Here is an 18,826-nt window from a genome sequence, read left to right as displayed (position 1 = left end):
GACAGAGAGAAACAGAGAGAAACAACAGAGAGAAACAGAGAAAGAACAGAGAGAAACAGAGAAAGAACAGAGAAACAGAGAAAGAACAGAGAAACAGAGAGAAACAGAGAAAGAACAGAGAGAAACAGAGAAAGAACAGAGAAACAGAGAAAGAACAGAGAGAAACAGAGAAAGGACAGAGAGAAACAGAGAGAAACAGAGAAAGAACAGAGAGAAACAGAGAAAGAACAGAGAAACGGAGAGAAACAGAGAGAAACAGAGAAAGAACAGAGAGAAACAGAGAAAGAACAGAGAAACAGAGAGAAACAGAGAAAGAACAGAGAGAAACAGAGAAAGAACAGAGAGAAACAGAGAAAGAACAGAGAAACAGAGAAAGAACAGAGAAACAGAGAAAGAACAGAGAAACAGAGAAAGAACAGAGAGAAACAGAGAAAGAACAGAGAAACAGAGAAAGAACATAGAGAAACAGAGAAAGGACAGAGAGAAACAGAGAAAGAACAGAGAGAAACTGAGAAAGAACAGAGAGAAACAGAGAAAGAACAGAGAGAAACAGAGAAAGAACAGAGAAACAGAGAAAGAATAGAGAGAAACAGAGAAATGACAGAGAGAAACAAAGAACAGAGAAACAGAGAAACAGAGAAAGAATAGAGAGAAACAGAGAAAGGACAGAGAGAAACAGAGAGAAACAGAGAAAGAACATAAACAGAGAAAGAACAGAGAAACAGAGAAAGAACAGAGAGAAACAGAGAAAGAACAGAGAGAAACAGAGAAACAGAGAGAAACAGAAAGAACAGAGAGAAACAGAGAAAGAGTGTGGTCTTTTATTGTCCCCAGCACAAGGTGCACCTGTGTAATGATCATGCTGTTTAATCAGCTTCTTGACACCTGTCAGGTGGATGGATTATCTTGGTAAAGGAGAAATGCTCACTAACAGGGATGTGAACACGTAGGTGCACAAAATGTGAAAGAAATAAGCTTTTTGTGAGTATGGAACATTTCTGGGATCTTTTATATCAGCTCATGAAACGTGGGACCAACACAACACATGTTGCATTTATATTTTGTTCAGTATAGCTGATATTGGCGGAGAGGTTCGGAATTCTCTTTGTTATTGTTCTATCAACCAATCTACTGCCTGGTGATGTCACCAGGCAAGCTGAAACTCCCACCCATACAAACCTGCTGATTAGAAGATACTGTGTAGATTGTATTTTAAACCAGCAACTATCAAGAAATAACACTGATCAAATGTCTAACACACAATGTTAGTTTCATTCAGCTGTTGTACAACACGGCACATTCGGGAAGTGTTTGGACCCATTGATTTTTTCCCCCACGTTTTGTTACGTTACAACACTTTGCATGTTGCGTTTCAATTTTTTGGGGGTTCAGCGTATAGTTGTATCTTTGATTCCTATGATGGGAGAGGGACGGAGGGAATGAACGAACAAGGCAGTGCAACATTGATCCAGGAAACCCTTAGGCTTCCAATTTCTCCACAGAGACAACATGGCTAATTAGGTTAGCATGTTGCCTGTTCCAGCACAGCTGCATTTAGAGATTATACAGACAGAGGCTGCCAGCTGTTAGCCAGCTGCACCATCAGTGAATAATTGAGACCAGCATAAAATTCACAGAGCAAAGCCTCACTAACTATGTTCTGCTTAATGTGGCCAAAATATATGGTCCAGAGAATAAGGTTAATCAAGGGGAACCAATGCAGAACGAGTGACACATGAGAATATGATTCAAATGCAATCATCTATTGACCAAATTTAAAGTACTGAAATTCTGATATCCCCGAGAGAGTGGCGGTCTTGTGCAGTATGACGATCAGTGTTTATGGCTTATGTCTGCCTCACGTCACAACCACCATGTTGATTGACAAGTGATCGCTAATGGATTGGCTGGCTGTGCTGGGTCTGATGTTATACAGTAGGTATATCTACTATAACAACATTAGGAGAGTGAAGATCTGATGAACTATATTTGATGCAGGGCCTAACATAACATTGTCTGCATCCCAAATTGCACTCTATTCCCTATATAGTGTAATACTTCTGACCAGAGCGCTATGATAATATGTCAAGGTGTTAATATATCAAGGTGATATTATATCAAGGTGTTAATATATCAAGGTGTTAATATATCAAGGTGTTAATAATTCAAGGTGTTAATATATCAATGTGTTAATATATCAAGGTGTTAATATATCAAGGTGTTAATATATCAAGGTGTTAATATATCAAGGTGTTATTATATCAAGGTGTTTACACTTCTAATGTTTTAATATATCATTTTGTTAATATATCAAGGTGTTAATATATCAAGGTGTTAATATATCAAGGTGTTAATATATCAAGGTGTTATTATATCAAGGTGTTAACACTTCTAGTGTTTTAATATATAATTTTGTTAATATATCAAGGTGTTAATATATCAAGGTGTTATTATATCAAGGTGTTAACACTTCTAATGTTTTAATATATAATTTTGTTAATATATCAAGGTGTTAATATATCAATGTGTTAATATATCAAGGTGTTAATATATCAAGGTGTTAATATATCAAGGTGTTATTATATCAAGGTGTTAACACTTCTAATGTTTTAATATATAATTTTGTTAATATATCAAGGTGTTAATATATCAAGGTGTTAATATATCAAGGTGTTAATATATCAAGGTGTTAATATATCAAGGTGTTAATATATCAAGGTGTTAATATATAATTTTGTTAATTTATCAAGGTGTTAATATATCAAGGTGTTAATATATCAAGGTGAAATTATATCAAGGTGTTAATATATCAAGGTGTTAATATATCAAGGTGTTAATATATCAAGGTGTTAATATATCAAGGTGTTAATATATCAAGGTGTTAATATATCAAGGTGTTAATATATCAAGGTGTTAATATATCAAGGTGTTAATATATCAAGGTGTTAATATATCAAGGTGTTAATATATCAAGGTGTTAATATATCATAAGTCTGAGCCCAGTCTAAGCCCTGTTTAAGAAGGTCATACCAAGAATCATTTTGCTATTTGATTTAGCATTTTAAGACCCCTTGAAGTATCAACAAAAATACAAAAATGTAAATGAATAAGTTATTTTGGGCATTACTGCTATTAGCCCATACAAATGCATTGAGTAACAGAATCACTCCATGGAACAACAGATCGTCCCCCCCCCCAAAACAAATCTGAAGTAAGTTTGTTTTGAAGTGTCTGTCCTATATCTGAGAGATAAAAGAAAGATCAGGAAATATATATATATACATATACTGTACATATTTTACATGCATTTAACCACTTGTTTTTGGAACTGAACTAAACGTAATCTTCATATATACCCCTTTGGCTTTTTCCACATTTTATTACGTTACAGCATTATTCTAGAATTGATTAAATAATTCCCACCCTCATCAATCTACACACAATACCCCATAATGGCAAAGCATAAACAGTACATTTACATATTTAAAAAAAAAACATAAAAAATGTAATTTCAAGTATTCAGACCCTTTAAGGCCCGTGGTCATCCTAGAGCAAAAGGGACACGCACATGTTCGTGAGAGTCTCAGCTTTCCACAGAGGGGTCATAATAGTGTTTTGCCAAAACTATTCAAACGCTACAGACAGAAGCTGGTAGATAGTCTGTATTGACTCAGACGGTTGTGAGGGTTGTAGAGCAAAACGGAGAACACCATAGTGTTCCTTGAGAGTCTCATCTTTCAATTGAGGTCATAGTAGTTTCTAGTCCAAACCGTTCGGACGCTACCGAAGATTTTGTGAGAAGACCGATTTTCAGAAACGTTCATGGTCTGACAAATATGTCTCTAGCTCTGTCACCTTTCTCTACCTGTGCGGAAGAGCGACACAGAGGGATGGGGTGGATTGAGATGCACACAATGCAGAAAAACAGATATCTTTAGCCAGATGATGCTAATTTGATTTTTGTGTGGGGGGGGGGGGCAGACATTGACCTTAAGGGGTTTATATCAAGTTGTTAATATACCAACTAAGTGCTTGCTCGCTTCTCTTTTGATCCAAGTGTCTAACTGTAGTGTGAGTTTGAGAGTCTATGGAGATTTCTGTCAGGCGATGTCTGTCCGATCACTGCGAAACGGATGACAGGATGATTAAGTACACAGCAGTGGTGTGGTTAGTCTCTGTAGGAAAGGAGGGCTGGATCATCCCTATACACCATGTATTCCAGCTACAACGGATAACACTCTCCACAAACCCACCTGTGCTTCACTTTCCTCACTCCTCCATTCCTCACCTCACTGACAAAACCATCACTACAGCACTGTATATAATACTGTCAAATGCAGCCAAAATAATCTCTTTTTCCTACAGAATTTAACTCAGAAACCTTCTACTCGCACAGGGATGCAATTTAATGCCTCCGCTGATAACTAATAGGAGAAACTCTTAAAACTTCACAGTTTATAATAAGCTTGTCAGCTTTATCATATTATCCTTGTGAGCTTATAATATTAGCATTTAAAGGTTCTTTGCTAGAAGAATGTGAGGTCGTGGCGCTAGCTGCCATTTTGACTTGGCCATTGAAGGGAAAACAGTTAGTGATGCTCGTGAGCAGGTGTTTATCTAAATTGTTTGTGACACCGGATTTATGGTTAATAGTCAGTCGGACGGGTTTGAAATGATCACATGATTTACCATATGATACGGTCCCGTTGCTTAGAAGCCTCAGCCTGATTTCCAAGGAAGCTTGGCCTCAGTGATGTACTGGGATGTACGCGCCACCCTCTGTAGCGTCTTATGGTCGGATGCCGAGCAGTTGCCATACCAGGCGGCGATGCAACCGGACAGGGTGCTCTCGATGGTGCAGCTGGAGAACGTTTTGAGGATTTGGGGACCCATGCTAAATCTTTTCAGTCTCCTGAGGGGGAAAAGGCGTTGTTGTGCTCCTCTTCACGACTGTCTTGGTGTGTTTGGACAAAGATAGTTTGTTTGTGATGTGGACACCCAGGAACTTGAAACTCTCAACCCACTGGTAATAACCTGAAATATCTGGTAATAGCTGGGTACGCTCCTCAGAGAGGAATGTCTACTTTACCAATGTTAGGTTTTGACCTTCTGTTGACCAGTGTTGGTTGTGGTTATGTTAGGTTTTGACCTTATGTTGACCAGTATTGGTTGTGGTTATGTTAGGTTTTGACCTTATGTTGACCAGTGTTGGCTGTAGTTATGTTAGGTTTTGACTTGATATTGCCCAGTGTTGGTTGTAGTTATGTTAGGTTTTGACCTTATGTTGCCCAGTGTTGGTTGTAGTTATGTTAGGTTTTGACCTTATATTGCCCAGTGTTGGTTGTGGTTATGTTAGGTTTTGACCTTATATTGCCCAGTGTTGGTTGTGGTTATGTTAGGTTTTGACCTTATGTTGACCAGTGTTGGTTGTGGTTATGTTAGGTTTTGACCTTATGTTGACCAGTGTTGGTTGTGGTTATGTTAGGTTTTGACCTTATGTTGACCAGTGTTGGTTGTGGTTATGTTAGGTTTTGACCTTATATTGCCCAGTGTTGGTTGTGGTTATGTTAGGTTTTGACCTTATGTTGACCAGTGCCACTATTAGGGGTACAGTAACATACAGGGTTGAACTGATTGACTTCCCCTGTGGCCACAACTGGTTGATCCTTTTATGAAAAGCCTTACAAGTCCTAAGTATGGAGAAATATAAGTTTGTCTTAAGTCCCAAGTATGGAGAAATATATGCACGTTAGAATATGTTTGCCGAACTATACAGACACCAAATTCCGTGGTAACATAACTGGTCATTTAAATCTACTCGCTATTCCCCCTCACGTAAAATATGATACTTTAGTTAACCTTACTTTATTTCATTAAAAACATTTTTTTCTCCCTTTTTTACCCAACCAAGATAACAAAGATGTGTAACTAATGAACCTACTCAGCGAGACACACCACTAAGCAAGTGAGCATTTTCAGGATTGACAGAGATTATTAAACAGAAGTAATCATAGTCATTGGTATAGAACAATAATTTCCTGCATACTAAAGTATTAATGTGGGAGATTAAAATAGGCCTATCCATTAAAACACTGATCTTTCATTCCATCTTAACAGGGACTATATAATATTCATAAGCCTGGCATTTGGTAGGAAATGGAGAGAAGAGACGAAGAAGAACGTCTGGAAATAACTGGATCAACTCCCCGTCAGAGAGGAATGTCTGGTAATAACTGGATCAACTCCCCATCAGAGAGGAATGTCTGGAAGTAACTGGATCTACTCCCCATCAGAGAGGAATGTCTGGTAATAACTGGATCAACTCCCCATCAGAGAGGAATGTCTGGAAGTAACTGGATCAACTCCCCATCAGAGAGGAATGTCTGGTAATAACTGGATCAACTCCCCATCAGAGAGGAATGTCTGGTAATAACTGGATCAACTCCCCATCAGAGAGGAATGTCTGGAAGTAACTGGATCAACTCCCCGTCAGAGAGGAATGTCTGGTAATAACTGGATCTACTCCCCGTCAGAGAGGAATGTCTGGTAATAACTGGATCTACTCCCCATCAGAGAGGAATGTCTAGAAGTAACTGGATCAACTCCCCATCAGAGAGGAATGTCTGGAAGTAACTGGATCAACTCCCCGTCAGAGAGGAATGTCTGGTAATAACTGGATCAACTCCCCGTCAGAGAGGAATGTCTGGTAATAACTGGATCAACTCCCCATCAGAGAGGAATGTCTGGTAATAACTGGATCAACTCCCCGTCAGAGAGGAATGTCTGGTAATAACTGGATCAACTCCCCATCAGAGAGGAATGTCTGGTAATAACTGGATCAACTCCCCGTCAGAGAGGAATGTCTGGTAATAACTGGATCAACTCCCCATCAGAGAGGAATGTCTGGTAATAACTGGATCTACTCCCCGTCAGAGAGGAATGTCTGGTAATAACTGGATCTACTCCCCGTCAGAGAGGAATGTCTGGTAATAACTGGATCAACTCCCCGTCAGAGAGGAATGTCTGGTAATAACTGGATCAACTCCCCATCAGAGAGGAATGTCTGGTAATAACTGGATCAACTCCCCATCAGAGAGGAATGTCTGGTAATAACTGGATCAACTCCCCAGCAGAGAGGAATGTCAGGAAGTAACTGGATCTACTCCCCGTCAGAGAGGAATGTCTGGTAATAACTGGATCTACTCCCCATCAGAGAGGAATGTCTGGTAATAACTGGATCAACTCCCCATCAGAGAGGAATGTCTAGAAGTAACTGGATCAACTCCCCATCAGAGAGGAATGTCTGGTAATAACTGGATCAACTCCCGGTCAGAGAGGAATGTCAGGAAATAACTGGATCAACTCCCCAGCAGAGAGGAATGTCTGGAAATAAATGTATCAATTCCTCATCAGATATCTAGCTATAAACTGCTTTGTAGTGAATTAATCTGTTCCATAGGTCATTCATCATGATCGTACAATAACCGTAATCTGTATAGGTCATTCATCATGATCATAAAATAACCGTAATCTGTATAGGTCATTCATCATGATCATAAAATAACCGTAATCTGTATAGGTCATTCATCATGATCATAAAATAACCGTAATCTGTATAGGTCATTCATCAGTATCATTAAATAACCGTAATCTGTATAGGTCATTCATCAGTATCATTAAATAACCGTAATCTGTATAGGTCATTCATCATGATCATAAAATAACCATAATCTGTATAGGTCATTCATCATGATCATAAAATAACCATAATCTGTATAGGTCATTCATCAGTATCATTAAATAACCGTAATCTGTATAGGTCATTCATCATGATCATAAAATAACCATAATCTGTATAGGTCATTCATCATGATCATAAAATAACCATAATCTGTATAGGTCATTCATCATGATCATAAAATAACCATAATCTGTATAGGTCATTCATCATGATCATTAAATAACCATAATCTGTATAGGTCATTCATCATGATCATAAAATAACCATAATCTGTATAGGTCATTCATCATGATCATTAAATAACCGTAATCTGTATAGGTCATTCATCATGATCATAAAATAACCGTAATCTGTATAGGTCATTCATCAGTATCATAAAATAACCGTAATCTGTATAGGTCATTCATCAGTATCATTAAATAACCGTAATCTGTATAGGTCATTCATCAGTATCATTAAATAACCGTAATCTGTATAGGTCATTCATCATGATCATAAAATAACCGTAATCTGTATAGGTCATTCATCAGTATCATTAAATAACCGTAATCTGTATAGGTCATTCATCAGTATCATTAAATAACCGTAATCTGTATAGGTCATTCATCAGTATCATTAAATAACCGTAATCTGTATAGGTCATTCATCATGATCATAAAATAACCATAATCTGTATAGGTCATTCATCATGATCATAAAATAACCATAATCTGTATAGGTCATTCATCAGTATCATTAAATAACCGTAATCTGTATAGGTCATTCATCATGATCATAAAATAACCGTAATCTGTATAGGTCATTCGTCATGATCATAAAATAACCGTAATCTGTATAGGTCATTCATCATGATCATAAAATAACCGTAATCTGTATAGGTCATTCATCAGTATCATTAAATAACCGTAATCTGTATAGGTCATTCATCATGATCATAAAATAACCGTAATCTGTATAGGTCATTCATCATGATCATAAAATAACCATAATCTGTATAGGTCATTCATCACGTGTTGATATATAATGGATGAGCCATTAACTTTTTATGTAATTTATATTCATTATTCACCTTCATTATTACCCTTAGTTATTCTAAAATGTTAATTCCTTGCCCTTGTTCAATATAAAAGTCATTTGCTATGACCATTGTGCTTTAAATACCAATTGCGTCTTACATTAATTTGATTGAATGTATATTCAATTGCAACATTTATATAATATTTTTTTTGGGGGGGAATCAATGCTTTCAAGTGTAATCAGTGAAGAATAGAAATTAAATCATCACTCCTAAATGGTCTCTTTGTGTTAAAATGGGTGATTGCACCATATTATATGTGACTGACCAGCTCACATCAGTCTTATGTAGAAACATTTTAAATCGTTTTTTACATTGGATTAAAGTAGAGACTCAGAGATACAAAATGGTGTATCATCCACTGCAATTGAGAAACAATGGGAAAGTAATTCTGCTTTGAAAGTGGATCAACTTGTAAACTCACTTTTGAGAAAAGGGCCACTGAATGTTTTGGTACCTACTGGAGAGCCCTCCTTTGTCTACAACCATTCAGCATTGTTCACACCCTCTTAATTCTTGATACTCCCCATCCCGGATCCGGGATCGTGAATAAAGCCTCAGGCTCATTAGCATAACGCAACGTTAACGATTTCTGAAAATCGCAAATAAAATGAAAATAATGCACCTGCTCTCGAGCTTAGCCTTTTCTTAACAACACTGTCATCTCAGATTTTCAAAATATGCTTTTGAACCATAGCAAATCATTAATTTGTGTAAGAGTATTGCAAGCTAGCTTAGCATTTTGAGTAGCATTTAGCACGCAACATTTTCACAAAAACCAGATAACCAAATAAATAAAATCATTTACCTTTGAAGAGCTTCGGATGTTTTCAATGAGGAGACTCTCAGTTACATAGCAAATGTTCAGTTTTTCCTTTAACCACACTCATATCTTTAAGGATTCACATGTGAGGTCATGTGCTAAACAGTGAGTAGTGATGTAAAGATTAAGACTAAAAGTGGTGAAAGTAGTAGCTTACAATAAGGAAAAATTCCAGGTAAATCAAATCAAATGTATTTATATAGCCCTTCTGACATCAGCTGATATAGCAAAGTGCTGTACAGAAACCCAGCCTAAAACCCCAAACAGCAAGCAATGCGGGTGTAGAAACACGGTGGCGCGGAAAAACTCCCTAGAAAGACCAAAACCTAAGAAGAAACCTAGAGAGGAACCAGGCTATGAGGGGTGGCCAGTCCTCTTCTGGCTGTGCCGGGTGGAGATTATAACAGAAAATGGCCAAGATGTTCAAATGTTCATAGATGACCAGCAGGGTCAAATAATAATAATCACAGTAGTTGTTGAAGGTGCATTTCATAGCCGATCATTGATCGTAGTGCCCAGATACATTGTTTAAATAAATATCAGACACTTACTCAGGCACACTTGTCTAAATTGATTGGTCATGTGAAATACATGCTATAAACCCCAGCCACATCCAGTAGTGGGAAAAGTAAAAAATTGTCAGAGAAAAAGTATAAAAGATTTCAAAAGTTTAAACCAAATGGCACCATTCTTTTTTTCCTCTTTTTTATTGATGATATCCAGGGGGCTCCAACACTCAGACATAATTCACAAACGAAGCATTTGTGTTTAGTGAGTCGGCCATATCAGAGGCGGTAGGGATGACCAGGGATGCTCTCTTGATAAGTGTGTGGCTTGGACAATTTTCCTGTCATAATGTAACAAGTACTTTTGGGTGTCAAGGAAAATGTATTAAGTAAAAAAGTACATTTTATTTACGAATGTAGTGAAGTAAAAGTAGCCAAAAAAATCTAAAATAGTAAAGTAATGTACAGATACCAGAGAAGTAGCACTTAAGTAGTACTTTCAAGTATTTTTACTTAAGTACTTTACACCACCGCCCAGATGCCTTCACACCAATACATTAGCATACATTGTGTACTGTTACACACCCACTTATCACATAGTATTCCATACATAAGTTAAGGCCATGCAACCTGAGTTGAAACCTCAGTGTGGTGCACGTGTACAGTACATAAACAGATGCATGCGCCATATATTTAAGTGGTGAACACTTGATACGGTCACATGATATTGTTGTGGTATGTCACAAAATCATGTCACGACCACACATACCAAAATTCATTATATATGAATATTTTGCTAAGTGGATGGTCTCTATAGAAGGTGTAAATAGTACAGCCAAATGGTTACTTGCAAAGTAGCAATATCAGAAATATATAGTGTCAATATAAATAACAATATCAGTGATAGACAAGATAGTTATACATGTGATGTCCATAGCCTCTTTGTCGCAAAACTCCCTGATCTTCTCAAAAAAATAGTTTGTCTAGCTGTGTCCAGTCCAGATGGTGCTTTTACAGGCAGACCATCTATGGGAGGAAGGATGCGCAGCAACTAAAACCTGGTCCCGACAGTCCGAAAGCTCATTGGCGACAACACCAGGCTCCAGAGCATCAAAGCTGGAAAACAGGAAATAACAAAACATCTGAAGACATTACAACCCTGCACAACATCAATTCACCTCCTAAGTTTAGATAAAAATAATCTCATACAAGTCAGATGTTGTTACCAGCCTTCTTAAGTCTATGGGTTCCCCTACAGGAACTCCACCTCCCCCCGTTCAGCTGAAACGGTGTCGCAGGGAATGCAAAAATATTCTTAGAAATATTTAACCTCCACACATTAACAAGTCCAATACCTCAAATGAAAGATAAACACCTTGTTCATCTACCCAGCATGTCAGATGTTTTAAATGTTTTACGGCGAAAACACAGCATATATTTATGTTAGACCACCACCAAAACAAAGAAAAAACGTAGCCATTTTGTCCAGCAAAATATAAATTGACAAAAGCAGGATTTAAAAAAAAATCATTCACTAACCTCTTGAAAATCTTCATCAGATGACAGTCATATGACATGTTACACAGTACATTTATGTTTTGTTCGATAATATGCATTTTATATCCATAAATCTCGGTTTACATTGACGCCATGTTCAGAAAATTCTCTAAAATTTCCGGAGGAATTATAGAAAGCTACGCCAGATAACAGAAATACTCATCATAAACTTTGACTAAAGATACATGTTCTACACATAAAATTAAAAAGATACATGGGTTCTTAATGCAACCGCTGTCACATTTTTTGTTACGATACGGAAAAAGCCTAACTTTGCAATAACCTGAGACGGCGCTCAGACGTAACAATATTTCTCCGCTATGTTGGAGTCAACAGAAATACAAAATTACAACATAAATATTCCCTTACCTTTGATGATCTTCCATCAGAATGTAGTGCAAGGAGTCCTAGTTCAACAATAAATCGTTTTGTTTCATAATGTTCAATTCTAGTGTCCAAGTAGCAGCATTTGCTACCACTTTCAGCTCAAATGCCCAAAAAATGACTTCTGGTCCAGGATAACTTTGCATCAAAACTTCCAAATTACATATTACAGGTCGACGAAACTGGTCAAACTAAGTGCAGAATCAATCTTCAGGATGTTATGATCATACAGATCAAATAGCATTCCAACCGGGCCATCCATGTTCATCTGGGGCTGATTGGAACAGCCGAAGCGCTCAAACGCAAATGCGCATGGAAATCTTTTGCGACACTTACTACTTTCCTTCCCATTAGGTCAAAGTTCACAGCAAATGCTCCATTACACTTTCTACTGAATGAGGACATCTAGTGGAAGACATAGGAAGTGTTTCCAGATCCATAACTTGTTGGGAATGGAGGAGGCAATGACGTCAAAGTCAAAGTCCAGACCTGAATCCAATCGAGAATCTGTGGAAAGAACTGAAAACTGCTGTTCACAAATGCTCTCCATCCAACCTCACTGATCTCGAGCTGTTTTGCAAGGAGGAATGGGAAGAAATTTCAGTCTCTCGATGTGCAAAACTGATAGAGACATACCCCAAGCGACTTACAGCTGTAATCACAGCAAAAGGTGGCGCTACAAAGTATTAACTTAAGGGGGCTGAATAATTTTGCACGCCCAATTTTTCAGTTTTTGATTTGTTAAAAAAGTTTGAAATATCCAATAAATGTCGTTCCACTTCATGATTGTGTCCCACTTGTTGTTGATTCTTCACAAAAAATACAGTTTTATATCTTTATGTTTGAAGCCTGAAATGTGGCAAAAGGTCGCAAAGTTCAAGGGGGCCGAATACTTTCGCAAGGCACTGTATTAGCAATTCAGGACAGATTTTGATGCAGTTCACTATGGGCACGCAATTCATCCAAAGGGGAAATACTGCCTCCTATCTCTTTCGACCAGCACCGTACCATCGTCCAGTTCAGCCAGCTGTGGGATGTTGACCCCTGTCACAGTGCTGTCCTTCACAACACCAGCAATCTCAGACAAAGTGCCAATCACTCTGGTCTTTCTGAAGCGCTGCTTGATGAGGCTGAAGCACCAGTCAGGGGCAAACTTGGTATGGCCTGTGATCAGGAAGTGAAGGTCCAGATTGTGGTGGAGCTTGTGCATGGTCCACCAGGCACACTACAAGAGCACAGACCTGTTCTTGTTTTGGCCACTGCAGTTATCACATTACAGGTCCACACGTGTTTTCCCAACCCTGTAGTTGGTGAAGAAATGGTGCATGTAGTTGATGACTGCGCTGCAGCCTTTGCTTGGGCCAGCTCTCTTTTTGATGACTATGGTGCATTAGAGTCAGGCGTGTTCTACTGATCGATGCTGACAGACAAATTCCAGATACAATTTTTTTTTGCATTATTATACAATAGATGTGAAATGGAATTCTGAGACATCACTACAGAGTTCATACAGGTAATGTTAGCTACTGTTGTTAGCCAGCCATCTAACGTCAGCTGACTAGCTAACAGCAAGTTTTAACTAGCAATACAAACCGATTGTCATAGTTGAAGTTAACCAATAGATTCAACATTAGCTAGCTAGCTAGCAAGCTTTCACTGTGGCTTAACCAACTAGGCTCTTAATTTAACAATTTTATTTGTATTTACAGATGACATACAAGTTTGATATTAAGGCAGATAAAAGTTCATATTTTCGAGAAGGCATTTCTGCCCAAATAAAAATACACATTCGGATAAAAAAATGTTTTGTTCAAACAGCTGTGAAGTCGTGACTTGCGACATACGCCTCGTTTCCTGAATCGGGTCACATATTGTCACAGACAAACTAGACTTGAAATGAGAGGCATGATTATTGTGTGATACAACATGTCCTAAAGCAAGTACGTAACACTAGGCCAGAATATATTTAACATTTACGTGCTCTGCTACGTCAATATTTCAGTCACGATTAGCATGACCGATATTATTCAATTCCACAGTAAAAAATGACCACTTGTGCTTATAAAATATTTATCAAAAGTATTGTCCTTTTTTTTATCTTAACAAAGGGAATTTTTTACAATAAATATGAATGTATAAATATCTGAGCATTACATACCCGGCACCAAGAAAAAGGGACTAAGGGCGTAATTGAAATTCTGCTTACATCACTATACCACAATAAACAAAAAAGATAAAAATGCCAAGACTCCGAGATCATTGAGTGCTTTTGAAGTGACCGTCAGGTTGGTGCGGAATCTGTAGTCTACCTCTGCTGCTCTGTATCAGCACAATGGACAGTGCCCTACAAACTTAAGCAAGTCCCTTTTGGTAATGAATATAGGCTACAAGAGACTGTAGATAGGCTGATTGTAACAGTTGAATGTGTGAATGCAACAAACACACAGCGAAACCCCCTAAAATAATGCAAACTAAATGTTGAAAGTAGTAGCTTAGTTATTCATGCATGCAAAAAAAATACTGAGTAGCAGTTTGGCTTAGAATACCAACACAACTGGGAATGAATGCTAACAGAACAAAACGGAGTTACCAAGTAGTAGGCCTAGTAAACAAAATATTAGATAAATAAAGGCATGGCACAATTTATATTTAGGCTAGTTACATTAACAGTAAACAAACACAGTAAACAAAAGGTTGAATGGAAATCCAAATAACCAAAATATAGTCTACAGCCTACTACAGTAGGACGCAGCCATGCACAGCTGTGTTGCCAAACAAATAGTCCTATAGGCTCGCTTCAAACATGGAAAATCATGCCACTTGGTATTCATGAGTTCAGCAACATGATGTGATATGGCACAACATACTTATGTGGATCAAATTCGACCCACTTAATCAATTAAGCAATGCCAGCCTACTATAAACATACTATTTCCAATACGTAAAGTTCCAAGTACAACTACGGAAACCAATAGGCTAGAGAGACAACCATAATAAAATTTATCTATTTCTGTGATGAAGCACACTGATATGTAGCCATACCCAGGGGCATCATTTGGGTTATTGGATTGGAATTATATTGAATTATGCTCATTTCACGCTATGCCATAATAAACATAAAAGCTAAAATGCTTTTGAAGAAGAAGTAACAGATTAGTGTGAAATATCCGCTGCGCTCCATTTTGATAAAAACCAACCAGCTAAATTGTTTCTTACCTGTTCAATAGAGTTACATTCTCCTTGATGCTCTGTGGAACCTCAATATCGCAATGCCCCAGGGCAATGATTGGGGACACTGCCCTGTGTAGGGTGCCGTCTTTCGGATGGGACGTTAAACGGGTTTCGTGACTCTCTGAGGTCATTAAAGATCCCATGGCACCTATCGTAAGAGTAGGGGTGTTAACCCCGGTTTCCTGGCTGAAATTCCCAATCTGGCCCTCAAACCATCACGGTCACCTAATAATCCCCAGTTTACAATGGGCTCATTCATCCCCCTCCTCTCCCCTGTAACTAATCCCCAAGTTGTTGCTGTAAATGAGAAAGTAATCTCAGTCATCTTACCTGGTAAAATAACGGGTACATTTAAAAATTAAAAATTAAATTAAAATGAGTAAACGATCATTCCATTCTCCAGAAAGAGTTGCATTCTCCTTGATGCTCTGGAGAACCTCATGAGTGAACGATCATTCCATTCTCCAGAAAGAGTTGCATTCTCCTTGATGCTCTGTGAAACCTCATGAGTAAACAATCATTCCATTCTCCAGCAAATCTTCTATTAAGATCCCCCTCAAATGCAAATTGGATTACAGTACCTTGCAAAAGTATTCATCCCTCTTGGCATTTTTCCTATTTTGTTGTATTACCACCTGTAATTTAAATTATTTTTATTTGGATTTAATTTAATGAACATACATAAAATAGTCAAAATTGGTGAAGTAAATGAAAAAAATTACTTGTTTCAAAAAAATTAAAGAAATTAAATAAAGTCCACCTGTGTGCAATCAAAGTGTCACATGATCTGTCACATGATCTCGCCTGTTCTGAAAGGCCCCAGAGTCTGCCACACTACTAAGAAAGGGGCACCGTGAAGACATAGGAGCTCTCCAAACAGGTCAGGGACAAAGTTGTGGAGAAGTACAGATCAGGGTTGTAAAAAAAGATCCAAAACTTTGAACATCACACAGAGCACCATCAAATCCATTATTAAGAAATGGAAAGAATATGGCACCACAACCAACCTGCCAAGTAGAGGTCTGCCCACCAAAACTCACAGACCAGGCAAAGAGGGAATCAATCAGAGAGGCAACAAAGAGATCAAAGATAACCCCGAAGGAGCTGCAAAGCTTCACCACAAAGACTTGAGTATCTGGCCATAGGACCACTTTAAGCCGTACACTCCACAGAGCTGGGGTTTACAGAAGAGTGACCAGAAAAAATATGTTGCTTAAGAAAAAAATAAGCGAACATGTTTGGTGTTCGCCAAAAGGCATGTGGGAGACTCCCCAAACATATGGAAAAAGGAACTCTGGTCAGATGTAAATAAAATCTAGCTTTTTGGCAATCAAGGATACGTTATGTCTGGCACAAACCCAACTCCTCACATCACCCCGAGAAGACCATCCCCACAGTGAAGCATGGTGGTGGCATCATCATCTGTGGGGATGTTTTATTCTGCAAGGACTGGGAAACTGGTCAGAATTGAAGTAATGATGGTGCTAAATACAGGGAAATTCTTAAGGGAAACCTGTTTCAATCTTCAAGAGATTTGAGACTGGGAGGTTCACCTTCCAGCAGGACAATGACCCTAAGCATACTGCTAAAAGCAACACTCGAGTGGTTTAAGGGGAAACATTTAAATGTCTTTGAATGGCCGAGTCAAAGCCCAGACTTCAATCCAATTGAGAATCTGTGGTATGACTTAAAGATTGTTGTACACCAGCGGAACCCATCCAACTTGAAGGAGCTGTAGCAGTTTTGCTTTGAAGAATGGGCCAAAATCCCATTGGCTAGATGTGCCAAGCTTATTGAGACATACCACAAGAGACTTTAATCTGCAAAGGAGCTGATTGGGTAATTCAGGAGACAGCACAAGTAGCATGCCCCAATCCACATCGACGGAGCCACAGTGGAGAAGGTGAAAAGTTTCAAGTTCTGTCTACATTACTGACAATCTGAAATGGTCCACCCACACAGACAGTGTGGTAAAGAAGGTGCAACAATGCCTCTAACTACCTCAGGTGGCTAAAGAAATTGGACAGGACTCTGTAGGTGCCTGCCCTGACCGCAAGCCTGCCTGCCACACAGTACCTCCTTGACTCTGAACTGGTTTTGAACTTTTGCCTGTCCACAACCATTCTCTTGCCTACTCTTTTTGTATTTAACTTATTGGTGACAGGGGGCAGTGTTGAGTAGCTTGGATGAATAAGATGCCCAGAACAAGCGCATTGTGCCTTTGGAAAAATGAACTAACTGCGCCAACAAAACGGAGGTATTTGGACATAAATATGGACGTAATCGAACAAAACAAACATTTCATGTAGTAGTGGGAGTCCTGGGAGTGCATTCCGACGAAGATCAGGACAGGTAAGTGAAGATTTATAATGTTATTTATGACTTTTGTTGACTCCACAATTTGGCTGGTAACTGTATGGCTTGCTTTTGTGGCTGAACGCTGTTCTCAGATTACTGAATATTGTGCTTTTGCCATTAAGCTTTTTTGATATCTGACACAGCGGTTGCGTTAAGAACAAGTTTATCTTTAATTCTATGTAAAACATATATCTTTCATCAACGTTTATGATGAGTATTTTTGTTATTTGATGTGGCTCTGCAATTTCTCTGTATGTTTTGGAGGCATTTCTGAACATGGCGCCAATGTAAACTGAGGTTTTTGGATATAATTATAAACTTGATCGAAAAAAACATACATGTATTGTGTAATATTGAGTATTGGGAGTGTCATCTGATGAAGATCGTCAAAGGTTAGTGATTCATTTGATCCATATGTCTGCTTTTTTGACAATTCTCTTTGGTTGGAAAATGGCTGAAATGCTTCCTGTTGCTAGTTGCTGACCTAACATAATGATATTTTCTGCTTTCGCCAAAAAGCCTTTTTGAAATCGGACACTGTGGTTGGATTAACGAGAAGTGTATATTTTGGAGCCCTGCATTTTCACTGGCTGTTGGCGAGGTGGGACGCTAGCGTCCTGAACGATCCCAGAGAGGTTAATAAATGTCAAAGATTCAAACCATCTGCATCCCATGTCTGCATCTGGGTCTCACCTTGTGCCCTTATACCCAGTGTCACATGAAGGCCAAAAAGATAGTCAAGGATCTCAGCCACTCGAGCCACGGACTGTTCACCCCGCTACCATCCAGAAAGCAAGGTTAGTACAGGTGCATCTAAGCTGGGACAGAGAGACTGAAAACAGCTTCTATCTCAATGCAATCAGACTTTTAAATAGTCATCACTAGCCCACCTCTCCCTAGTACCCTGCCCTAAACTTTAGCCACTGTCACTAGCCGGCTACCACCCGTTTACACAACCCTGCACCTTAGAGGCTGTTGCTTATGCACATAGACCAGGAACACTGGACATTTTAATAATGGAATACTGGTCATTTTAACTTCTCTGGGATATGTGGGACGGTAGCGTCCCACCTCTCCAACAGCCAGTGAAATTGCAGGGTGCCAAATTCAAAACAACAGAAATCTCATAATTAAAATTCCTCAAACATACC

The sequence above is a fragment of the Oncorhynchus masou genome, chromosome 32 (assembly GCF_036934945.1).
Source record: "Oncorhynchus masou masou isolate Uvic2021 chromosome 32, UVic_Omas_1.1, whole genome shotgun sequence".
NCBI lineage: Eukaryota > Metazoa > Chordata > Actinopteri > Salmoniformes > Salmonidae > Oncorhynchus > Oncorhynchus masou.
This window is presented reverse-complemented; position numbering follows the sequence as displayed.